General features: G+C 41.7%; 1 protein-coding gene across 3 annotated transcripts in view; it reads right to left on the minus strand.

Annotated features, from left to right (window-relative positions):
• The window catches only part of DTD1 (D-aminoacyl-tRNA deacylase 1), a 185,305-nt gene that overhangs the window by 146,787 nt on the left and 11,735 nt on the right, over positions 1-26,783 (minus strand). The gene's annotated exons all lie outside the window — the stretch shown is intronic.

The following is a 26,783-nucleotide window of genomic DNA, read 5'->3' on the forward strand; positions in this document are numbered from 1 at the left end:
CTCCCTGGAATATTGTGTGGCAGCCACACCCACCAGCAGGCAAATCTCAAACACATGATGTAATCTTTAAAAAGTAACTTATAAGGACATATTAATGATACCATTAATCCCTTTATATGATATTTTTAAATACCCAAAACAAGTGATATTATTTATGGAAATATATATATGTATCAAAAAATGTGAGCAGGAAAGATGAATGCCAAACACAGGAGGGGAGCCACATTCCTACTGAAGAGAAGGCAGGGGATGGTGGGATTTGCGAGAGACAGGTCTCAGATAAATGAGACTAACTGGGCAGTGAATACACTAGTATCTATTTTCTGTATGTTTCATAATTAAAACTTGCTAACAAATTAAATAGAAAAGGAAAAAGGTAAAATGAGGAGGGAGGCCCTGCTCCCTCACGAGGAGCCCAGCTCCCTAGGACTCATTGAAAAATGGCTATGGGCTGCCCCAGGAAAGAGTACCTCTCTATGTCCTATTCCAAACCTTCAACACTCAAACCCACTCAATTGTGTCTGATCAATCCCCAAATGCTGAATTATACTTATAAAGAAAGCCAACGGGTGCCTGGATGGCTTAGTGGGTTGGGCATCAGACTCTTGATCTCAACTCAAGTTAGGCCTCACGGTTTTTGACGTGCACTAACAGCTCATGCCCACTTGAGATTCTCTCTCTCCCTCTGCCCCTCCTCAGCTCGCTCTCTCGCTCTCTCAAAATAAATAAACTTTAAAAACAAAAAGCCAAGAATATGTCTTGAGAGATGATGCCATGGAATATCAGAATGTCAACTCCATCCACCCAAGTACCAGTGCTAAGCACCGGGCCAAAATACTGTTGATGACACACGCTGATGCTCACTCAACGGAACACACCGGTCTTATCATTTATCTCTGACAAATCCAAAGTAAGAGAAGTGGGTCCTTGGGATGCCTAGGTGGCTCTGTCAGTTAAGTGTCTGACTCTTGATTTCAGCTCAGATCATGATCTTACAGTTTGTGAGTTCCAGCCCTGAAGATGGGGTCCATGCTGACACTGTGAGGCCTACTTGGGATTCTCTCTCTCTCAACATAATTAAAAATAAAGACATTAAAAAGGAAAGAAAGGAAGGAAGGAAGGAAGGAAGGAAGAGGGAGGGAGAGAGAGAGAAAGAAGGGAAGAGAAGAGCGAAGCGAAGCGAACAGAAGAGTTGGGTCCAGAGTGAAATAGTACAAGGCCTCAGAAGCAGAGCCATCGGGAACTCTTCCACTGCCGCCCACCGTTAGGGAGCAAAGAGAGCATGTGAGATCTAGTCCATATTTGAAAATCTCTCACTGCTTTTCACTCATAGCAACTCTGTGCCAGGCATGGTGCTAGAGATCAAAGACTCAGCTCAAAGGCACAGATAGCCCTGGAGCTCATGAATCCTGTGGTCTAGTATAGGAGACAGCTAGGCACATCGTGGTGACAAGGCGGCATGGCAGAGACCTTCCTTGGGTGATTTTGGCTCTGCAGGCCAGAGGAGGGTGTGAATCCCCCTTGAGGGCTGCAAAGGGAATCAGAAAGGCTCCTTGGATGAGGCTACACAGGGTCGAGAATTTAAAGGACAACCGGGACCCAGGCTGGAAGAGGACAGGCCCAGCCCCAAAGAGCTCTGAGACCTTGGGCAACTTAGTTAACTGCCAATGGCTCAGTTTCTTGCCTGTATCAGAGGGATGCTAACAAGAGGGCCTAAAGCAAATGGAAAATTTAATGAGACAGTGCATGCAAGTGCTTGGGACAGCAGCTCAAAATATGGTGTGTGCAAAATCAGTGTTTGCTCTTGCTATTGTAAGAAGTCATGTTTGAGAGGCTCCACACAACCAGAACCATGCATCCCTGTGCCCTGCAAGGTATTCCTCGAATAAAGAATACCACCGTCACATACTTTTGGAAAACTACATTTGTTTCAACTCTCTCTTAGAGAATCACAAAGCACAACAGCAAGTAACAGGCTGTCAAGACATCCTTAAGTAGAGAAATCTGTTTCATTTCTTGACCCTGGTGGTTCCCAAACTACACTGGGCAAGGAGCCCTAATTTCACACAAAACATCCTTTACAAGCAAATGACTCTCTGGAAGAGGTCAAGGAAAAGAAAAGCACTGAATGGACACAAAACCAGAGCAGGCCAGCCTGGAGCCTTTCTGGCTCCCTCCCTGGAGAGCGGCTATACTCTCAGCCCTGGAGGCCCTCTGGTACCAGACCTGCTGCAACACGAGGTGACCGAAGTGAGCCTTCATTCGTATCACAACTGCACAAGTGTCATCTCTGATTCTTCCCCCTGGTTTGGCTCCCCCAGTGATCCTTACCCTCCTGGAGGATCGTAGCAAAACGGGCACACCAATGGCTGGTTTTCTCAACACACCGAAAGCAGCACTGGAAACTACATTAGAAGCACCCACGTTCACCACTTTTACAGGCAAGATTAACTTAGTTCCTATTGGGTAGCCCAGTGTGCCCAAACAGTGCTGACTTCTCTTGAACTCCTATCAGATTAAAGTGGCCATTCTACAGAGCGTGTGTTTTATCCATGTCAGACGAGCAAAAAAGACATCAGCTGGTAAGGAAATCATGTGTTTAATTGCATGCTAAATTTATGGCTACAATTAGTGGCAAATTTCAGCCGCCGTACTCCTCAGGGAAGCTGAAGGCAGACTCAGGAGGAAAGGAATTATTTCCGACCTTGAATTTCTGTTGCCAGGATATACAGCATATGCTTCACTGTGTTTATCATTCCAAATAGCGAGAAATTTATTTTCTTTTCCTGTTTTTCTGTTATGAACAGAACTATTATCTGAACTTCCATTTGTACAGACAATAAATCCAAAGACATGTTTTAAGAGGTCTTAACATGGGAACATTCTTTCCAGTTCACATCAAAGAAAAAAGCTCCATGAAAAATTACACTGGCTAGGAGAAATAAAAAACATTTTTTAAAATATCTTAAAAGACAGAAACAAATCTGTAAAACTACATCTGGGCTCCAATGGTGATACGATCAAGTCGTCCTTACACATAAGTCCCCGGGTTCTATCCAGAGCTGGAGGGGAAGCACATGTCAGGCGTGTTTGTGCCACATGCTCCCATCTGGAAAACCCCCAGCTTTGAGCCCCAAACCCGCTGTGGCCTGGTTTCCAGAAGCCGCTGTCCAAGGGCCCTACCAGCTCCAAACCAGTGCGCCCCATTAATGTGCGAAGGCTAATGTCCCTCCCCTTTTGACAATGCTTGACTGATGGTCACCAGTCTCCAAGAAGCCCTGCTCTGCCTCTTTGTGCCTCTGTTTGTTCAAAGATGAAAGCAGGATAGTCACCACAAGGAAGATGCATGTGAGTTAGTACAGGCATGACACAGGGTCCACAGCCAGGCTGTCAGCAAGCAGGAAATTTGAGTCTCTGTGACTATTGTCATTCCCACCACTATCCACGGTAGAATATGGGCAAATGGGGACAGGGGGAGGGCAGGGGGCAACAAAACCACACCAAAAGAACATGCTATTGGAGAAAAATGGAGAACAAAAGGTATGATGGTTCTTTCTTGGCCTGGCTGGGAGCAAGCCCATGCACTCCACTTTCCAGAGCCAACCTGCATGGCCATGATCAGGCTGGGACTTGGTCTACCTCTGGGGACCAGTCCTGAGCCTTGGGCCAGCCCATCTAAGCACATCCCCAAAGGCAGCTCCCTCTGTCACTAAAGCAAAGTCCTCACCACCGAGGCTACCTCTTTGTTCTACTTTAAAGCTATTCAGAACCTGGGCAGGTAGGGAAGAGGGTTATTGATGGAGGACTCAACATCGGGTGCATAGGCTGGTAACCAAGAAATCAAGCAAATGTGTGGAAGTGAGGGACTCAAAATAAGCATGTGGCAAGGCAAGGGCTATCCCAGCGAAAGGAGTGTGGTCTAGACCCACAGGCTTGCATCACGCCTGCAGCCGAGGGGAGTGTGACCCTGATGGGCCATAAGTACACAGCAGCTCTCTCCACCAGCATGGAAATGCTTCTTTAGAGTGCTCCTGGCCCATATCCCCAAGGGCTCAGCCAATTTGGGGTGCCACCAGTAGGGCACAGATTCCCCAACGGGCCAATCTGGCTCAAGGGAGCCTGTAAAGCAGAGGCAAGGGCTCTCGGGGCCATCAGCGAAGACCAGCAGCTCCAGCAATGGCATTTCCTAAATGACTTGACTGGGAAAGTATTCAGTTCTCAGAGAAATAGTACATGGCAGGCCCTGTCAGCCGAGTTTCTCAGACTGTGAGAGCCAAGCCTAGGTCGATGGCATTAGAACCACTGTCAGATTCCATTTCACATCCAGGCCCATGGAGGGAACTCAAGCAGTGATCCCCCGAATCTTGTGGCTTCTCCTCAGTCTCTCTTATCAGTGGTTTCTGTTTATCTGTGCTTATCTCTGTTGTGGTTCAATCCACTCAAGAGAAACACCTCCTCTGGGCAGCAGATGTCTCAAGGGTGGGATTCCATGGCCAGCGGAATTGGGGAACAGGCCCTATGGCTCAGGACAGAAAGTGCCTACTCCCAGGAGTCAGGGGACCTGTTACCAAAGGGGGCCACCCCAATTCCAAACCAAAGAGCTGGAAATGGGCTTCCAGGGGAAATGACCTACAGTTAATCTCTCACTGGGAAATGAAACTCTCATCTGAGCTGAAGTTCTGAAGTCAGATTCAAGGCAACTGGTATAGCCCTCATTCCATAACAAGGAGGCTCAAGGCAAAGTTTTCTCTGACCATCAGGCTTTGCTCTGATATCTCTGGGCTCTACTGGGGTCCCAGGCATCATTCTACCTGGGATAACTGCATAGAAGGTTATCTGGTTTCCACATCGAGGCACCATTGAGCCTGTGTGGAAACAATGCAATGTCTGAGGCCCCAGTGGGCCTACATGGGCCTTGTGTGATGCCGGTGCAGCCCAGCTGAAAGAGTCTGGATCCCACTGGGCAAGGACATCCTTCTACCACCATATCATCACTTAGGGGCTTCTGTGCGGCTCAGTCAGTTAAGCATCTGACTCGTGGTTTTGACTCAGATCATGATCTCACAGTTTGAGGGTTCAAGCTCTATGTTGGGCTCTGTGTTGATAGTTCAGCTTGCTTAGGATTCCCTCTCTCTCCTTCTCTCTACCCCTCCCCTGCTCATTTGTTCTCTCTCTCTCTCTCAAAATAAACGATACATATACACACATACATATATAAGTATATACATACATATATATACATACACATATATGTGTGTGTATGTGTGTGTATGTGTGTGTGTGTGTGTATATGTACATATATACATATATATATCATGACCATATATATATATCATGACCTACCCTCACTGCAGAACTTCTGGTGTGCTGGGCAGGGTGATGTGCCTGGACATGGTTTGGGACACAGGCTAGGAAGTAAGTCTTCACTTTGGGAAGAGAACAGCCTTAGGCTTCACAGCAGGCTCTAACCCACTTCAGAGCCTCTTAGGACAAAAGACACAACAGGAGCAACCACAGAGAGGTTCAAAGGTAGACTCAAAGGACTGACCCATAAACTCTGTCTCTCCTCTGAACGGGGAGCCCCTCAGTGGCCAAATAAAACAGTCAAAGGAGGTAGGAGAATATGCTAAAGGGTGATTACCATCATGGACCACACAGGATTCATAAATTTATAAATTCAGTGCAATCCAAATAAAAGTTACACAGATTATTTTCTGGAACTAGACAAGCTGATTTAAAACCTCATATAGAAGAACAATTAACAAAATGCAGGAAACTCCAAAGAGCAATGTGGGTGAGATTAACCTTACCCAATATGACATATGGCAAAAATGTCAATAACTGAAAGTGTGTCTTCATCATATAAACAGACAAAAAAAAAAAATAGAATAGAAACAAAAGTTAAAGTTCATAAACACATAGCGGAATTTAATATGGGATAAAGTAAAAATGTCAAATTAGTGGGGAGAAAGACGTCTTTTTAAATAAATGCTTTTGGGAAACCATTTCATAACTACCCAAAAAGATGTATGTTGGATACATGTTTTACACTGTATACAGGGTAAACTCCAAATGGATCAAGGATTCCAAAATAAAAAATGAAAGCACTAAGTTGGGAAACAGCCATATTTCTTTGTAACTGGAGTAGGAAAAGTCATGCAAATCATAAGAAATTTTTATTCAAAATCCAGCAGACATTTCAAAAAATGAATAATCAACTACTTTAGGATCAGAAATGTCTGTCCACAGGCATCCAGATGGCTTAGTTGATTGCATGTCTGACTCTTGATTTCTGTTCAGGTTGTGATCTCACAGTTGTGGGATTGAGCCTTGTACTGGGCTTCTCAATGAGCACCAAGCCTGTTTGGGATTCTCTTTACCTCTCCATCTGTCATTCCCCCACTCACTCTCTCTCAAAATAAATAAACATTAAAAACAAATGTCCAGCAAACAATACCTTAAAGCAAGGTCGAAGGACAAAGGATAAAATGGATGAAAAACATCTACAACTCATATACTAAAAGCTCACAGAAAAACAGGCACCTCAGTGGCTCAGTCAGTTAAGCATCCAACATTGGCTCAGGTCATGATCCCATAGTTGGTGGACTTAAACCCCACATCAGGCTCTGCACTGACAGCTCAGAGCCTGGAGCCTGCTTTGGATCCTATGTCTCCCTCTCTGCCCCACCCCCACTCATACTCTGCCTCTCAAAAATAAATAAACATTTAAAAAGGGGAGGGGGCAAGATGGAGGAACAGCATGGAAGGTGGGGGTTTTTTTTGCATCTCTCATCCCTGAAATGCAGTCAGATCAACACGAAATCATCTTGCACACCTAGAAAACTGATTTGAGGATTAACACAACAATCTGCACAACCTAAACCACAGCACTCAGCACGTACACGGCGCAGAGAAGTGAACTGGGGGAAAGACAACTGCAGAGGGCAGGGAGCTAGCTGTTTTCGCTTGCAAAGAGGACGGCAGTGCGGGGAGAGTACAGGAAAGCACCCCCCTCCTTCTGTAAGCAGCTGGAGAGAAAAGGGAGAGCATGCAAGGGACTGAACCAAAAAGGGAGAAAGGAGAGGGTTTAAATTCCATTAAGACTCTATAAACAGAGGGAATGCACAATCTGAAATTCCACAGCTCAGTAACTGGCAGTGCTCTGGTAGGAAATCCCAGTAGCAGAGAGCGAGGTCTGAGGGGTCCTCAGGCCACACAGGTAGTGGCAGCTTCCCTGCAGGGAGGACATTTGGTAGAGGCTGTGAGGCCCCCCGACAGGTAAAGGTCCCAGCAGACCCTTGAGAACAACCAGCTGGTGTTGGAACAAGGACACTAAGATGCCAGATGTGTGTTGTGATTTACCATAATCCCTGAAACACTGCAGGATCGCATGAACTTTTTCTGGGGCAGGCTGGCACCTGGCTGCAGTCTCTGGGCAACAGCAGCAGCACAGTCTTGTGAACATTCCTGGGGACAGGCAGGCACCCAGCCATTGCTCGGTGAGATCCTCCCCCCAGAGTGTTAGAACAGGTCAAAGCCACAGTCCCTCAGAAGTGAGGGGTTGGGAAACACAGCTGCATCTCAGATAAAACTCAGGAGGGAGGTGCCCCCTGGCAGCCTGATGGCTTGATCACAGACAGTGTAAAAGTGGGGAGTGGGTGGAAGCCTGAAACAAAGGAGGGTGCTCCAGTGCCAGTGGGGGAGAACACAAAGTCCTGATACCAGAGACTGGGTAGCTGGGTGTCGACATTTCCACCCTTCCTGCACATGTGCATACACGTGTTGAGGCACCACAACCATCCACACCAGTAAGCTAAGCAGCACCATCTAGTGGAGAACAGAGCCGTTACATAAGCCACCCCAACTGGGCCAACCTCACTCTTCAGGAACACCGCAAGTCTCTCCTCTCTACCCGCTTACTTTACAGACTATAAAGTGCTTCATAGTTTGACGTCTAGAGGGAACTGATGTAAATTCAATCGTATTTCAGTTTGTATGCTGGCCCATCTATTCAATTTTTTCTTTTTTTCTTTTCTTATTCTTGAATACAGAAAGAGAAAAAATTTATTTTTATGTTCCATTTTTATTAAAAATATTTTTCTTTAATTTTTTTCTAGTATATTTTTTATTGTTTTGTAAATTTTTTTAATTCTAGTTTACTTCCAACATTTCATTTTATTCTATTTTACTGTATTCATTTTTTTCAAATTTCCAAATGTTTTCCTTTTTTTCTCTTTTCCTTTTTTTTCTTATCTTTACATTATTTCTTGAACCTATCAATAACCAGACCAAAATACATATAGGATGTAACATCCTTTATTTGACATTTTTTTGTTTTAAATTTTTTAATTTTAATTTTTTCCCCTCTGTTAATTCCTCTTCTTTCTTCAAAATGAGGAAACAAAGGACTTCACCCCTCAAAAAAAAAAGAACAGGAAGAAATGATAGTCAGGGACTTAATCAACACAGATACAAGCAAGATGTCTGAATCAGAATTTAGAATCACAAAAAAAAGAATACTAGCTGGTGTTGAAAATAGATTGGAATCTCTTTCTGTGGAGATAAAAGAAGTAAAAGCTAGTCAGGCTGAAATACAAAATGCCATAACTGAGCTGCAATCATTAATGGTTGCCACGGCAGCAAGAATGGATGAAGTAGAGCAGCAAATCAGCACTCTAGAGGACAAACTTACAGAGAATAATGAAGCAGAAAAAGAGGGAGACTAAGACAAAAGAGCACGGTAAGAATTAGAGAACTCAGTAACTCATTAAAAAAGAATAACATCCAAATCATAGAGGTCCCAGAAGATGAAGAGAGAGAAAAAGGGGTAGAAGGTTTATGTGAGCAAATCATAGTGGAGAACTTCCCTAACCTGGGGAAAACATAGACACCAAAGTCCAGGAAGCACATAGGATTCCCATTAGATTCAACAAACACCAAACAGCAAAAGGCATATCACTGTCAAATTCACAAAATACTCAGGCAAGGAAAGAATCATGAAAGTAGCAAGGGGGAAAAAAAAGTCCTTAACCTACAAGAGAAAACAGATCAGGTCTGCAACAGACCTATCCATAAAAACTTGGCAGGCCAGAAAGAAGTGGCAGGATATTCTCAATGTACTGAATTGGAAACATATGCAGCCTAGAATTCTTTATCCAGCTAGGCTGTCATTCAAAATAGAAGGAGAAATAAAAATTTTCCCAAACAAAGGATTTCATAACCACTAAACCAGCTCTGCAAGAAATGTTAAGGGAGACTCTCTGAGAGGAGAAAACAAAACAAAACAAACAAACAAACAAACAAAAAAAGACCAAAAGCACCAAAGACTAGAAAAGGCTGGAGAACATGACCAGAAACTCCAACTCTACAGGCAACATAACAGCAATAAATTTTTATCTTTCAGTACTTACTCTAAATGTTAATGGACTAAATGCTCCTATCAAATGACACAGGATAACAGAATGGATAAGAAAACAAGATTCATCTATTTGCTGTTTTCAAGAGACCCATTTTAGACCTAAAGATACCTTCAGATTGAAAGTAAGGATATGGAGAACCATCTATCATGCTAATGGTCGCCAAAAAAAAAAAAAGCTGGAGTAGCCATACTTATATCAGATAATCTAGACTTTAAAATATAGACTGTAACTAGCGATGAAGAAGGGCATTATATCATAATTAAGGGGTCTATCCACCAAGAAGATCTAACAATTCTAAACATTTATGTTCCAACCATGAACGCACCCAAATATATAAATCAATTAATCACAAACCTAAAGAAACTCATTGATAATAATACCATAATAGTAGGTGACTTCAACACCCCCCACTTACAGCAACTGATGAATCATCTAAACAGAAAATCAACAAGGAAACAATGGCTTTGAATGACACACGGAACCAGATGAACTTAACAGATATATTCAGAACATTTCATCCTAAAGCAGTGGAATACATATTCTTCGCAAGAACAGATCACACACTGGGACATAAAAGAGCCCTCAATAAGTACAAAAAGATAGAGATCATACCAGGCATATTTTCAGACCACAACTCTATGAAACCTGAAATCAACCACAAGAAAAAATTTGCAAAGACACAAATATTTGGAGACTAAAGGCCATCCTACTAAAAAATGAATGGGCTAACCAAGAAGTTAAAGAGAAAATTAAAAAGTATATGGAAGCCAATGAAAATAACACCACAGCCCAAAATCTCTGGGATGCAGCAAAGGCAGTCATAAGAGGGAAGTGTACAGTAATCTAGGCCTTCCTAAAGAAGAAAGAAAGGTCTCAGATACACAACCTAACCTTACTCCTTAAAGAGCCAGAAAAAGAACAGCAAATAAAAACCCAAACCAGCAGAAGATAGGAAATAATAAAGATCAGAGCAGAAATCAATGCTATAGTAACCAAAAAAACACAGCAGAACAAATCAATGAAACCAGGAGCTGGTTCTTTGAAAGAATTAACAAAACTGATAAATCCCTAGCAAGACTGATCAAAAAGAAAGAGGAAAGGACCCAAATAAATAAAATCAAGAACGAAAGAGGAGAGATCACAACCAACAAAGTACAAATACAAACAATAATAAGACAATATTATGAGCAATTATATGCCAATAAAATGGCCAATCTGGAAGAAATGGACAAATTCCTAGAAACATATGATTTGCCAAAACTGAATCAGGAAGAAACAGAAAATTTTAACAGACTCATAACCAGTAAAGATATAGAGTTAGTAATCAAAAATCTCCCAAAAAACAAGAGTCCAAGGCCAGACACCTTCCAGGGGAATTCTACTAAACATTTAAAGAAGAGTTAATACCTAGTCTCTTGAAGTTGTTCCAAAAAATAGAAATGGAAGGAAAACTTCTGAACTCTTTCTATGAAGCCAGCATTACCTTGATTCCAAAACCAGACCTAGACCCCCACTAAAAAGGACAACTACAGACCAATTTCCCTGATGAACATGGATGCAAAAATCCTCAACAAGATACTAGCCAACAGATTCAAAAATACATTAAAAGAATTATTCACCATGACCAAGTGGGATTTATGCCTGGGATGCAGGGATGGTTCAGTATCTGCAAAACAATCAATGTGATGCATCACATCAATAAAAGAAAGGACAAGAACCACATGATCCTCTCAACAGATGCAGAGAAAGCATTTGACAAAATATAGCAACTTTTCTTGATAAAAACCCTCAAGAAAATAGAGATAGAAGGTTCATACCTCAAGATCAGCTCACCAATAATATCATTCTCAATGAGGAAAAACTAAGAGCTTCCCCCTAAAGTCTGGAACACGACAGAAATGTCCACTCTTGCCACTGTTATTCAACACAATATTGGATGTCCTAGCCTCAGCAATCTGACAACAAAGGAATAAAAGCCAACCAAATCAGCAAGGAGGAAGTCAAACTTTCACTCTTTGCACACAACATGATATTCTATATGGAAAACCTAAATGATTCCACCAAAAAACTGCTAGAACTGATCCATGAATTCAGCAAAGTTGCAGGATATAAAATTAATGCACAGAAATCAGTTGCACTCCTATACACCAACAATGAAGCAACAGAAAGATAAATCAAGGAATCGATCCCATTTACAATTGCACCAAAAACCATAAAATACTTAGGAATAAATCTAACCAAAGAGGTGGAAAATCTATACCCTAAAAACTATAGAGAGCTTATGAAAGAAATTGAAAACACACACACACACACACACACACACACACACACACACACACACACAAATGGGAAAAAAAATCTCATGCTCCTGGAGAGAAAGAAAAGTATTGTTAAAATGTCAATACTACCCAAAGAAATCTATATACTCAATGAAATCCATATCAAAATGACATTAGCATTCTTCCCAGAACTAGAACAAACAATCCTAAAATTTGTATTGTCGTAACCTGCGGGCCAGGGCTGCTCGTCCCGGAGGGTCCTTCTCCTGAGGGAGGGAGAGAAAAAGGGGGCAGGAGAGGGAGACGCAGAGAGTAAAGACAGAACTCACGGTTCTCCGATCATGCGAAAGAGAGAGCTTTATTCAAAAAACCGTCTTTTATATAGGTTTCAAGGTGGGAAAACAAAGCAGCTGACCAAGGTCAGTTACCAGGTAAACAGAGTCAAATGAATATCAAAAGAAACGCCCAGATTTGCCTCAGCAATGCTGGGAAGGGGGGAGTTAGCAGTGAATAATCCAAAATATGGTTTTGATCTTTTGTGCACCTTGGCCACTCACGTCTGGCCCAGCATGACAGACGCCAAAGTTATTTTGACCAGGAAATGGCAATCTCCAGCCTCCAGATTGCAAATCTTGCTTGCTGGTTCGCTCTCTGAGAGTGATAATCCTTGCCTGAGGCAGACAGAAAACTTGGCGGCCCCGACATTGTATGGAACCAGAGGAGAACCCGAATTGCCAAAACAATCTTGAAAAAGAAAACCAAACCTGGAGGCACTGCAATCCCAGACTTCAAGTTGTGTCACAGAGCTGTAATCATCCAGACGGTATGGTACTGGTACAAAAACAGACACTCAGGTCAATGGAACCCAGAAATGGACCCACAAATGTATGGCCAGCATTTCATTAGATGATAGAACATCCAATGGAATAAAGTCTCTCTTCAGCAAATGATGCTGGGAAAACTGGACAGTGACATACAGAAAAATGAATCTGGACCACTTTCTTACATGAGACACAAAAATAAACTCGAAATAGATGAAAAACCTAAATGTAAGACAGGAAGCCATCAAAATCCTAGAGGAAAAAGCAAGCAAAAACCCCTGTGACCTTGGCCACAGCAACATCTTACTCAACACATCTCCAGAGACAAGCGAAACAAAAGCAAATATGAACTATTTGGACCTTATCAAGCTTCTGAACTATTGGGACCTATAAAAAGCTTCTGCTTGGGATCAAATATGAACCATTGGAACCTATAAAAAGCTTCTGCACAGCAAAGGGAACAATCAGCAAAACTAAAAGGCAACGAACAGAATGGGAGATAAGTTGCAAATGACATATCAGATAAAGGGTTGGTATCCAAAATCTATAAAGAACTTACCAAACTCAACACCCAAATAGACACTTTTCCAAAGAAGACATCCAGATGGCCAACAGACACATGAAAAGATGCTCAATGTCACTCATCATCAGGGAAATACAAATCAAAACCACAATGAGATACCACCTCATACCTGTCAGAATGGTTAAAAGTAACAACTCAGACAACAGATACTTGTCAGGATGTGGAGAAAGAGGATCTCTTTTGCACTGCTGGTGGGAATACAAACTGGTGCAGCCACTCTGAGACATAGGATGGAACTTCCTCAAAATATTAAAAAATAGAACAACCCTACAACCCAGACATTGTACTACCAGGTCCAAAGGATACAAAAATGCTGATTTGAAAGGGCATGTGCACCCTAATGTTCATATAGTACTATCAACAATAGCCAAATTATGGAAAGAGCACAAATGTCCACGGACTGATGAATGGAAAAAGAAGATGTGTGTGTGTGTGTGTGTGTGTGTGTGTGTGTGTGTATAATATACATATATACATTCATATACTTGTATCTACATATGCACATATGTATATATGTACATATAAGTGTACACATGCATACACATATGTGTGAATATATGCACATATACACACAATGGAATACTACTAGGCAATGAAAAAGAATGAAATCTTTCCATTTGCAACGACATTAATGGAACTAGAGGATATTATGCTAAGCAAAATAAGGCAGTCAGCAAAAGATATCATATTTTTCACCATATGTGGAATTTTAGACATACAAGAGATAACAGAGGGGAAGGAAAGGAAAAATAATAAAGGATTTTTTTAAAACAGAGAGGGAGGCAACCCACAAGACTCAAATACAGAGAACAAGCTGAGGGTTGCTGGAGGGGAGGTGGGCAGGGAGATAGGTTAAATGGGTGATGGGCATTGAGGAGGGCACTTTTTTGAGATGAGTGCTGGGTATCATATGCAAGAAATAAATCACTGAGTTATGCTCCTAAAGCCAAGATTACACCATATGTTAAGTAAGTTGAACTTAAATTTAAAAAATAACGGTGAGTTGAAAGAGACCCAAAATTTGTTATTGTAAGCAACAGACACTGCTTCAGACAGAAAACTGGTTGATATAAAATCAGAAGGGCACCATGATGATGTGGTAGTTAGTTAAGATCAGGAATCTAGACAGCTTGGTTTCAATTCTAGCTTTGTCATTTGTGATTTTTGACCTCACTGTGCCTCAGCTTTCTCATCTGCAATATGGGGATAACACTGTAGGGTTTTCATGAGGATTGAATGAGGTAACAGACTAGAACCTAGAGCCTCGTAAGCGCTACATGAACGTTGGCTATTGTAGTCTATGGAGTTCCGGGGAAATTCCAAGCTGTGACACAGAGGCATGTAAGAATTATCTGAAAATGTAAATGAAAATATTGAAAAGACAGGCTATCATCTGAGGAAGGTGTTCTATACTGGAAAACAAGAAGTATTTTAGAGGCAAATGTGTTAGAAATTATGTATATCCAACTAAGAAAAATCCGTAACAACTGTAAAGCAACAAATGACGGAGATACCTGGTTTGAAATGAAAGACAATAGAAAGAAAAGAGACAAGGAAGAAGAGGAGAAGTAAGAGGAGGAGGAGAATAGGCCGCCAGGGAAAGAGTTCTTCTGGTATTTGTCATTTGAGAATTTCAGAGGCATTCATAAACACTGAACTCAGAAATAAAGAATGCTGGGAAAGACAACTCTGATTCTGAATACTGTTAAAAGGTGCTTAGACAACGAAGAAGTTCTTTGTTGCTGGAAAGATTCCCAATGAAGAGAGATCTTTTGTTTAAACTTCACTGGACACTCATCTTTCTATATAAGATGCTGGGATCTTACATATAGATGTTTGATATTTTTTCATCTATATTATTCATTACATATGTGATACATAAAGTATAAAAAATGAACATGTATGGATTTATCACCCCCTTAAGAGTTGGAATATTTCCAAAATCACTGTATCTATACGTGCCCTTTCCCTAGCTCATTCATTGCCGAGCTTCCTTCTCAATATATTGTTTAGCTGTTGTCTTCAAGAATTAAAAAAAAAATTTTTTTAATGTTTATTTATTTTTGAGAGAGAGACAGACAGACAGCGCAAGCCGGGGAAGGGAAGAGAGAGAGGGAGACACAGAATCCGAAGCAGGCTTCAGACTCCAAGCTGTCAGGACAGAGCCTGACACGGGGCTTGAACTCCAGAACAGATCATGACCTGAGCCAAAGTCGGAGGCTTAAGCATTGTTTAAATGTTATCACACTGTATGTATTATTCTATGACTTATTTTTTCATTCAGCATTCAAGTCTTCATCTATAAAGATACATGAATGGTAAATTCATTTATTTTGACCCACATTAAAAAGATATTCCACAATTGATCATATTCTTGTCAATGGCATTTTGATTGTTTCAGATTTTTTGCTCTTACAATGCTACTTGGAACATTCTTGCATTTGTCTTTTTTTCCCTATGATTGACAAATAAAAATTATATGTATTTATGGTAAAAAAAAAATACAGTAAAGAAACGGGCAGAAGACACAAATATGTTTTACCAAAGAAGACTTGCAGATTGCTAACAGACACATGAAACAACCCTCAACCTCACCTATTATCAGTTAAATACAAACAAAACCATGATGAGTTACCACTTCACATGTCAGAATGGCTAAAATAAACAACACAAGAAATAGGTGTAGGCACGGATGCAGAAAACAGGGAACTCTCTTACACTGTTGATGGGAATGCAAACTGGTGCAGCCACTCTGGAAAACAGTATGGAGGCCCCTCAAAAAGTTAAAAACAGAACTACCCTACAGTCCAGCACTACTAAGTATTCACCCAAAGGATACAGATTTGAAGGGGCACATGCACCCCAATGTTTATAGCAGCATTATCAACAATAGCCAAATTATGGAAAGAGACCAAATGTCCACTGACTGATGAAGAGATACACACCATGTGGTATACACACACACACACACTCTCGTATACACAAAACGGAGTATTACTTGCCATCAAAATGAATGAAATCTTGCCATGTGCAATGATGTGGACAGAGCTAGAGTGTACTGTACTAAGTGAATTAGGTACCTATAATTTCACTCATATGTGGAGTTTAAGAAGCAAACAGATGAACGTATGGGAAGGTGAGGAAAAAAAGATAGAGGGTTTCAGGTGGTTCGGTCGGTTGAGTGTCCCACTCTTGATTTCAGCTCAAGTCATGATTCCAGGGTCCTGGTAAATCAGTGTAGCTCTGCACTATAAGTGGAGCTTCCTTAAGATTCTCCTTTTCTCGGGGCACCTGTGTGGCTCAGTTGGTTAAGTGTCCAACTTCGGCTCAGGTCATGAACTCATGGTTCGTGGGTTCGAGCCCCGCATCAGGCTCTGTGCTGACAGCTCAGAGCCTGGAGCCTGTCTTCAGATTCTGTGTCTCCCTCTCTCTCTGCCCCTCCCCCATCCATGCTCTGTCTCTCTCTGTCTCAAAAATAAAATAAACTGGAGCACCTGGGTGGCTCAATCGGTTAAGCGTCCAGCTTCGGCTCAGGTCATGATCTCCCGGTTCATGGGTTCAAGCCCCACATCAGGCTCTGTTCTAACAGCTAGCTCAGAGCCTGGAGCCTGCTTCGGACTCTGTGTCTCCCACTCTCTCTGACTCTCCCCTGCTCACGCTGTCTCTGTCTCTCACAAAATAAATTTAAAAAAAAAAACATTAAAAAATAAAATATAAAATAAACTATTAAAAAGAAGTTTTTAAATAAAAAGGATTCTCCCTCTCTCTCCCTCTGCTCGTCTCCCCAGCACCAGCCCTCTCTCTCTCTAAAACTGAAAAAAAAAATTTTTTTTAATACTTTATTTAAAAAAAGAGAGAGAGAAAGAAAAATGCAAACCAAACCCACAGTGATGCGGCACTTCATACCCAGTAGGATGGCTATAATCATTAGGAAAAAAAAGAAATAGCAAATGTTGGCAAGGATGCAGAGAAATCAGAACCCTCAGTGATGGGTGGGAATGTAAAACATCACCATGGCAAACAATTTGACAATGCCTCAGTAAGCTAAACAGAATCACTGTATGATCCAGCAATTCCACTCCTGAGTATTTAACCAACAGAATGGAAAATCAGTGTTCAAACAAAAAGTTGTACACAAGTTTATAGCTTCCCTATTCACAACAGCTAAAAGGTTGGAAACAAGCTAGATGTTCAACAATGAATGCATAGATAAATATTCATGCAATGAAATATTCTTCATACAAAAAAAGTAAGTATTGATAAATGTTACAATGTATGTATCCATACATGCACAATGTACGTTCAAATGATGAACCTTGAATACGTTATGCTAAGACAAAAAAGCCAGATACAAAAGGCTGCATATTGTATGGCTCCGTTTGTATGAAATATCCAGATGAGGCAAATCCATAGAGACAAAAAGGAGATTCATGGTTGCCAGGGCTAGGAGTGGGGGAGAATGGGGAGTGACTGGTTAATGGGTACAGGATATCCTTTTGGGGTGATGAAAATGTTTTGAAACTAGGCAATAGTGATGGTTGCACAACACTGTGAATACACTATCACTGAACTCTACACTTTAAAATGGTTCATTTCATGTTTCATGTATTTTATTACAATAAAAAAGTTAATTTTAGAAAGAAGAAATAAACGCTAAAAATAAAAAGTGAGTGACTGACTTAAAACTCAAGTGACAGGCTGAACTCCAGACAGGGCAAGGTCAAAGAAAAAATCAGTAAACTGGAGGATGCCCTCAGGGCACAGCAAAGAGAGAAAACAATTGACACTATACCATGTACACTATTCATTTGTTTTATAGACCCTTTGCATAAAATACAAAGAGGGCTAACTAATTTATCAAATTTCTGAATTTGTAGACCCCAGGTCAAAATGGTTTTAAAATCTTCCTAGCTCTCTCCTGCTGAGAGATTCAGAGAGATTGTTCTTTTCATCCTGGGTTATTTTAGGTCCCTGGATGATGACAACAGTGTCTTTCACCTATGCCTGTACCTTTTTTTAAAATGACCTTTATTTCTTCAAATTGAGCTGCTCTGACAGATTTTACTGGGCAAGAAAAAGGGGCTGACCCCACAATTCATGACCAAAAGTATGAAGAGGGCTTGGAACTGAAGGAGAATAAAGACAGGAGGGAGAAGGAGCCCAGCGAGGAAGCAGATGGGTGGGACAGCAGAGCCACTGCCTGTCCTCATCACTCTGGGCCCAGGGACACTGGTCACACAAAATAGCTGAGCGCCTAAGTGTGTCAGGCACTCTGCCATTACCACAGGGTACTGGACCACCACCACACTGATGACACTGGCTTCCAGGTGGCCCCAGACAGTGAGGTGAGGAAAAGAGAACTGGTAAAAGTAGGCTGTTGTTCACCTTGGAAAATCGACTAAGCAAATCAAGGAATCATGAAAAGCTAGGATTTAAAAACAAAAATGGACATAGTTTGCCATTTGGGCAAACAGAAGGTAAACTGTAGTCACAGAGATGATGCAGTTAGTCTAAGTCTGAGACTCAAAAGGGACAGGCAGAAATAAATAAGGAAGCAGGTTAGCCAACCACTGAAGAGATCAATGAAAAACAAGGAGTGATAGAAAACTGCTTTGGCCAACATCAGTCACACATATGCATCAGACTTCACGAGAGCATCGGCCTGTGTTGCCATCCATCAGCCTTGACCTTTAATTATTATTTTTGAGAGAGCATGCATGCGCACGCACGTGCACACACACACACACACACACACACAAGCAGCAGAGGGGCAGGAAGAGGTGGAAAGAGAACCCAAGCAGACTCTGTTCTACCTGCACAGAGCACAACATGGGCTCAAACCCATGAACTGCGAGATCACGACCTGAGCTAAAGTCGAAAGCTGGACACTTAACCAACTGAGCTACTCAGGCATCTCCTGCCATTTATCATCAATGAAGATGTGATCCCACGTTGTGATTTCCTAAATTTACATCAACAGTAATGCCTCTAGCATCACAGCCCTCGCCAAAGTATATAAGACAATCTTTCACTGAAAGCTCACTCAGTTTGCTAACGTGCTTTATGTAGTAAAAAAAGTAGAATATCAAACAAACCTATAAACTAAATTAAACAATAACCACAAGCAAACACTAGATGTGGGCTTTTTCCCCCTGGTACTTTCTCTTTGTATTACGAAACTTTAGGAGACCTGGACATAATGGATACCCCACAGAGTGAACAGAGCTGAGGCGATCAGAAAGCTGCTGTACTCTTCAAATGTCTTCCCACATTTTTCCAGCTGTTTGCTGCCCACAACAGATCAGTCCCCACAGAGAATACACAAGTAACTCTTTTTAATGTCATGGCAGCTTCAAATCTGCTCAACAAAGCTGATAGGTGATTGCTTTCCTAGGCCCATTACAAATCGCTCAGAGTTGGAACAAGAAGCTTGAGAGCAGAGATCTCTCTTTCCAATGATTCCATTTTAGCAGACCACTTATTTTTTCCTAACTATAAAAGCAATGCAGGATGATGGTCATGGAGGGGGGCACTTGTGGGGAGAAGCACTGGGTGTTATATGGAAACCAATTTGACAATAAACTATTATTAAAAAAAAAAAAAGCAATGCATGCTCAATACTCAACTTCAGGAGCATTTAATGCCTCCCACTGAACACTACTTTCAGTGCCCATATGAAGAATGGAGATTCCCAAGGGGCTGCTGAGGGCCACATCTGAAAGCAGTTTCCTGGGTCTACTCAATCAGTCTGGGTGTCCAATAAAGGGCCTCTGGCTCATCCTGCAGTAGAAGGTATAAAATGATGAATGTATGCGTTAGGTTTATCCCCCCTAAAGCAATTACTGGAAGAAGAGCCAGAGAACAGGAAAAACCATAGTTATGAGCTGTGCAGGATTAAAGACGGCCATAAACTCTGACATTCCTTCCATTGCAAGGTAGGTCTATGTCCCTCCCCTGGAATCTGGATGGGCTATGAGAGTGCTTTGTCCAATAGCATATGGCAGAAGTGATGCTGCACCCCTTTCCAGGCCTGGCCTCAAAGGGTTGGCACTTTCATCTCCTGTCTCTTGAAACACCTGCTCCTGGAGTGCTTGTTGTAGGAGAAGACAGCTACAACATTAGAAATCAAATCACTCTGGGGTGCCTGGGTGGCTCAGTTGGTAGAGTGTCCAACTCTTGACTTTGGCTCAGGTCGTGAGTTCAAGCCCCATGTCCGGCTCTGTCCTGACAGTGCAGAGCCTCCTTAGGATTCTCTCTCTCTCTCCTTCTCTCTGCCCCTCCCTTGCTTACTTGTGTTCTCTCTCTCAAGATAATTAAATAAGGAAGGAAGGAAGGAAGGAAGGCAGGAAGGCAGGAAGGCAGGAAGGCAGGAAGGCAGGAAGGCAGGAAAGAAGAAAATTACCCTGTGACTGCCAGGCTATGAGAAGCCCAAGTGCTGATGGGGGGAGACCCTGGAGGATAAGATAAGGTGGGAGGAGGGGAGGAGCAAGATGTACCCAGGCCATCTTAGAACTAGATCTTCCAGCCCCAGCCAACACCAAATGAATCAGAGACAAGTGCCCAGCCAAGCCCCTCCTCAATTCCCGACCCACAAAATTGTGAGGAAGACAGAATGGCTATTTTTAAGCCACTGAGTTTTGGGGTAGTGTGTTATACAGCAATAGCTAACAGGAGAAGGCAAGGTGGGCAAGTGCTTGAGAAGAGGAGATGCCCTCACAAAGCCTAAGGGTCTGGGGGCCAGCTGAACCAGAGCAGAGTGGGGACGTGCCACAGCAAAAGCAAAGGAGGTTCCAAGCAGACTACACCCAAACAAGCCAAGGGTGCTGAGAATTCTGGTCATATGGGTGTGGTGGGTCAGCTTGGTTTTCAAGGACCAACTCAAGGCCAACTGGGGCAAAGCAGGCCTCAAAGAGCCATTTGGGGTAATTATGTAACTTGCCCCTCTCTCCCAGGTACCCAGAAAAAAGACAGGTGAAAAGGACATCCTCATTAATTGAACACACATCTATGATATTCCCCTCTCCATTCCCTCCATCCACACTGCTAGGACCACCTACTTCCCTTGCCCAAATCCATTCTATTTATCCCACCTCCCAGCAGCCACCAACAAAGCAACTCAAGGACATAACAATGGCACTTTCAGTAACCCTTCCAACAGCCATTTCTCCCATCCCCCTTCCCAACAGCCCCAGACTTCCACAGTGGCTCCAAGTGGTCCCCAGGAGGTCAATTCCGTATGCTATGAAACACATGACTAAGCGGAGCCATGCAGTCCATCTCATATTGGTACAAGGGTTGGTTGACATACGACCTATGCTGGCCCAACCAAAGTGACCTTCAGGACTTCGGCTTGAAATGCAGAGACAAATGCTCGCTCTCCTTCTTGGGATGGTGAATTATGAAGACTGTTACCATCATGGCCACCCTGCAGAAGGCCAGCCTGAAGACAAGGCTGACACACATGGGGAAAAGCAGGGCTTGGTGAATCCCAGAGAAAACAGTCAAAGCAATGACAGAGCGAATGAAGCACAAGTTGAACCTGAACTCATCATAACTCTGCATGCTTCAGTCATAAAGCAATAAACCCTGTTTCATTTCAGACAGTTGAGGGGTGCCTAGTTGGCTCAGTTGGTTAAGCATCCGGCTTCGGCTCAGGTCATGATCTCACGGTTCGTGGGTTCAAGCCCCACGTTGGGCTCTGTGCTGACAGCTAGCTCAGAGCCTGGAGCCTGCTTCAGATTCTGTGTCTCCCTCTCTCTCTGACCCTCCCCTACTTGCACTGTCTCTGTCTCTTAAAAAAATAATAATAAATAAATAGTTTAAAAAATTTTAAGAGAATTGAGCTGGGCAGGGCTCCAAGTGGAAAATTGTAGCTGGTGGGGAAATGCCTAAAAGAACATGAGCACTGAGTGGGAGCACTGGGTGTGAGGGACAACCTTCCCTCTATTCAATCCTTAAAAAGTAAGAGAAACAATATAAATTTAAAATAAGGTTTCAGTCACTAAAGAGGAAGAGAGTGAAAACAATGCTCAATCTAACTAAATCAACAGCCAACACATGGAAGCAACTCAAGTGTCCACTGATAGATGAAAGCATAAAAAAGATGAAGGGGGTCTGCGTGGCTCAGTTAGTTGAGCATCTGACTCTTGATTTCAGCTCAGGTCATGATCCCAGGATTGTGGGCCTGAGCCCTGCATCAGGCTCCATGGTGAAGCCTGCTCTAGAGTCTCTCTCTGCCCCTGTTCATATGCTCTCTCTAAAATAATAATAATAATAATAAAATCATTTTTAAAAAGATGTGATATGTATACACAATAGAATACCATTCAGTCATAAGAAAAGAAGGAAATCCTGTCATTTGCAAGAACATGGATGGACATTAAGGGTTTTCAGTCAGAAAGAAAAAGACAAATATTATATAATCTCACTTACACATGGAATCTAAAAAACCAAGCTCATAGATACAGAGAACAGATTGGTGATTGCCAGGGGCAGGGGGTGAAGTAGGTGAAATGGATGAAACTGGTCAAAAGGTTTAAACTTCCAGTTGTAAGATAAATTCTGGGATATAAGATATGGCATAAAACAAAAAATACTGTATCACATATCTGAAAGTTGCTAGGAGAGTAGATCTTAAAAGTTCTCGTCACAGGAGCGCCAGGTGGCTGGTTAAGCAACCAATTCTGAATGTCGGCTCAGGGCATGATCTCACAGTTGGTGAGTTCAAGCCCCAAGATGGGCTTTGTACTGACAGTGCTATGTCTGACTAGGATTCTCTCCCTCCCCTTCTCTCTCTGACCCTCCCACAGCTGCCCACAAAAATAAATATACAAACTTTTATTGGAATTATTTATTTTTGAGAGAGAGCATGCATGCACATGTGTAAGCAGAAGGGGAAGGGGGAGGGAGAAAGGGAGAGAGAGAGACAGAGAGAGAGAGAGAGAGAGAGAATGAATCCCAAGCAGGCTCCACACAGTCAATGCAGACCCCAACATGAGGATCGATCTCACAAATTATGAGATCATGACCTGAGCTGAAATCGAGTCAGACACTTAATTGACTGAGCCACCCAGGTGACCCAAATAAATAAAAAACAGTTCTTACCATAAGAAAAGTAAAACTAAGTGAGGTGATGAACATTAACTCAACTTAACGCCGGTGATCATTTCATAATATACCCATATAGTAAATCATCATGTTGTACAACTAAAACTAATGCTAAAACTAACATATGTAAATTGTATCTCAGTAAAACTAGAAAAAAATTTTAACTTTTTTCAAAAAGCAAATTAAACTACTTTAAGTCTAAAAATTGCTTTTTGATTTTTTACTTTGCTTTTCTGTTTTGAGTGTCATTGCAACTACTGTATTGTAAAGGATGGAAAATAATTGCATATGTTAAAAAAATATGAAACTTTATAAAGTAAAAAAAAATAATAAAAATTGCTGAAGTGGCCTTGAGAATCCTAAAATAAAGCCTGGGTGGCTCAGTCATGATCTCATGGTTTGTGGATTCAAGCCCCACATCAGGGACTTTCACTGACAGCTCAGAGCCAAGAGCCTGCTTCAGATTCTGTGTCTCATCTGTCTCTCTCTGCCCTCTTCCACCTGTGTTCTCTCTCTCTCAAAAATAAATGAATTAACATTAAAAGAAAAAAAAGAAAGCAAATGTATTTATTAGCAATTTGTTTATGTTCCAACATCCCTTCAACTCTTGGAGGGCTTTCCATATTGGAGCTGGAAGGCTAAAACTCAAAATTAACCAAAACACAGCGAGTGTGTAAAACATGCTCTCTGCATCTTGTTCTATCTAAGACCATAAAATAGATAAAAAGCTGAAAGAGCAAGAGAGATGCTGCTGATATCACTGTAGTTGTTTCTGAAAGTCTGAAGGATTTGGAAATAAACTGACTAAAACTCTTTGCATAAATGATATCAATTTTTCACCAAAACAATCAGATGTATCATATCCCCACAAACTTAAATTGTGACCCATTATAAAATTATATTGTTAATAGTACATTGTTTCAGGCACTTCACAGAATTACCTGGACAAAACACATATCATTTCAAAAAGCAAAAGGAACACATCAGGAGCCTGGGTGGTTCAACTGGTTAAGTGTCCAACTCTTGATTTCAGCTCAAGGTCATAATGTTACAGTTCGTGAGTTCGAGCCCCACATCAGCTCCACACTGACATTGCAGAGCCTGCTTTGGATTCTCTCTCCCTGTCTCTCTGCCCCTCCCCCCACACGTGCATATGTGTGCTCTCTAAATAAATAAATAAACTTAAAAAAAAAAGTAAAAGGAACAAAAAACACCTACTACTACACAAAACACTCCTCTTTAAGGACTCAGATGAAAGCTCATTTGTTCACTTGGGCGTTCCTTAATGAGCACCAGTGTTCCACCACCTAAAATGCCTTCACTTACGCCCTTATGATATTCCCTGTGCTCGTCCTTGCAAGGGATTTCAACGCGTTCTAAATGTGTCTGAGATTACTCAGAAATGGGATGATTCTACAAACACCAATCAGAGGAGACAATGATGAAAGCATTTAATGCTCAACTCAGCGAAGAAAAATAACGATTCAGAGGACTTGACTTAATTACTAATTCTGGGAAGAAATATGTTTGCAGCAAAGCCATGCAGAAGGAACTCAGTGGACACCAGGTGGGTAAAAATACTGGAGACGTCCATGATCAGACTTGTGAATGGAGCTCAAAACTTGGATTATTTCCAGAAGAGGCAAATACATTCTGCTCAACCAGGGCCCAAGTAAAGAGTGGGATTTAAGGCAGGGATGTCCTGATTACAGCAAAGAGACACTTCACACAAGTAAGAGGAAAATTAAGATGAAAGGAAATGCCAAAATAGAAATAGAAATATCAGTCTTCTCAACGTAAGTAAATCTGATGAGCTGGCAATCCTCAATGTGGGACTTTGCTACAGAACTTCAAAATCAGGCAGTAACTCTTATTACTTAAGGTTCAAAACAGATACAATAAATAAGGTATCAGGGTTTGCTTCCTCCAGAGAAAGTCAAAGTATAGGAGATACCACAGAGTTAACTATTAACAACTCTTAGAGGTCTATATAGAAAGGGTACGATGGGAGCAAAGAAACTGCAGTTAGATACTGAGACATTCTTAGAAAAGTCTCATACTGAGATGCATTACCAAAGGAGGCTAAACATTCTAATAACTCTGAAGAAAAAGGCAAAACATGATGGTATTAAATGCGATCTGCCCTCCAGAAACCTGAAAACAGAATAGAAATAAATGGCCCCCTTAAAAAGACACACAATTTCAGATTCATAATTCTTCCACAAACCAAGACCACTATACCAAGGCATTTTCTAGACTAAATCTCAAACTAGGTTGGCACTCCCGCCAATAAACAGTTAAGTAAAGACCTAAACCTTCACTATCCAATATGATAGCCATTAAGCACACACACCCATTGGTACTTGAAATGTGGCTGGTCCAAATTGAGATGGGCTATATGTATAAACTACATACCAGATTTAGAAGACTTTAGCATTAAAAAAAAAATGAGAATTATCTCAGTAACTTTTTATATTGATTATAAGGTGAAGTTATATGATTTTGGATATACTGAGTTAAATAAAATATACTTTTAAACTTAATTTCTTGGGTGCCTGGGTGGTTCAGTCAGTTAAGCATTTAACTCTTGATTTCAGCTCAGGTCATGATCTCCTGGTTCATGAATTCAAGCCCTGTATTGGACTCTGTGCTGACAAGTGTGGAGCCTGCCTGGGATTCTCTCTGCCCCTTCCCTGCTCACATTATCTTCAAAATAAGTAAATAAACTTTAAATAAATTAATTAATTAAATTGAATAAAATAAAATTAACTTCACTTGTTTCTTTTTACTTTGTTTACAATGGCTACTAGAAATTTAAAATGACACGTGACTAGAGGGCGCCTGGATCGCTCAGTCAGTTAAGCGTGCAGCTTTGACACACAGTTTGTGGCTTCAAGCCCCGCATTGGGCTCTGTGATGATGGCTTAAGAGCCTGGACCCTTCAGATTCTGTGTCTCCGTCTCTCCCTGCTTCTCCCTCACTCATGCTGTCTTTCTCTCTCTCTTAAAAATAAACATTAAAAATTGTTTTAACATATAAAATGACACACGACTCACATGTGTACCTGCGTTGTCTTCTCTGTCAGACATCATAAGAAAGCAAAATTAAACACCACTACATCAAACACACTTCTGGGTTGCTAAATATTTCAAATGTGAACAGAAGAATGAAAAAGCTTGGGGCACCTTGGTGGCTCAATTGGCGAAGCGTCGACTCTTGATTTTGGCTCAGGCCATGAATTCACAGTTCATGGGATCCAGTCCCACATGGGGCTCTGCGCTGACAGCAAGGAACCAACCTGGGATTCTCTCTGTCCCTCCCTCACACGTGCAGGCATTTGCTCTCTCTCTCTCAAAATAAACAAACATTAAAAAAACAAATGAAAGAAAGAAAGAAAAAGGTAAACAGTATCAGTGGCATTCAGAGGACTCCTACCACAACAGCAGTAGCAGCAGCTGCTATGTTGTTTAAAGAAGTAATAAGTATAAACAACAAACTTTCTGGAAAAGGAGATGCTATCATGACAGATTCTCTGTTCGCCCTGCCTGGAAGTGTCCCGGACACTCTCCTCCTG

The sequence above is a fragment of the Suricata suricatta genome, chromosome 12, assembly GCF_006229205.1.
Source record: "Suricata suricatta isolate VVHF042 chromosome 12, meerkat_22Aug2017_6uvM2_HiC, whole genome shotgun sequence".
NCBI lineage: Eukaryota > Metazoa > Chordata > Mammalia > Carnivora > Herpestidae > Suricata > Suricata suricatta.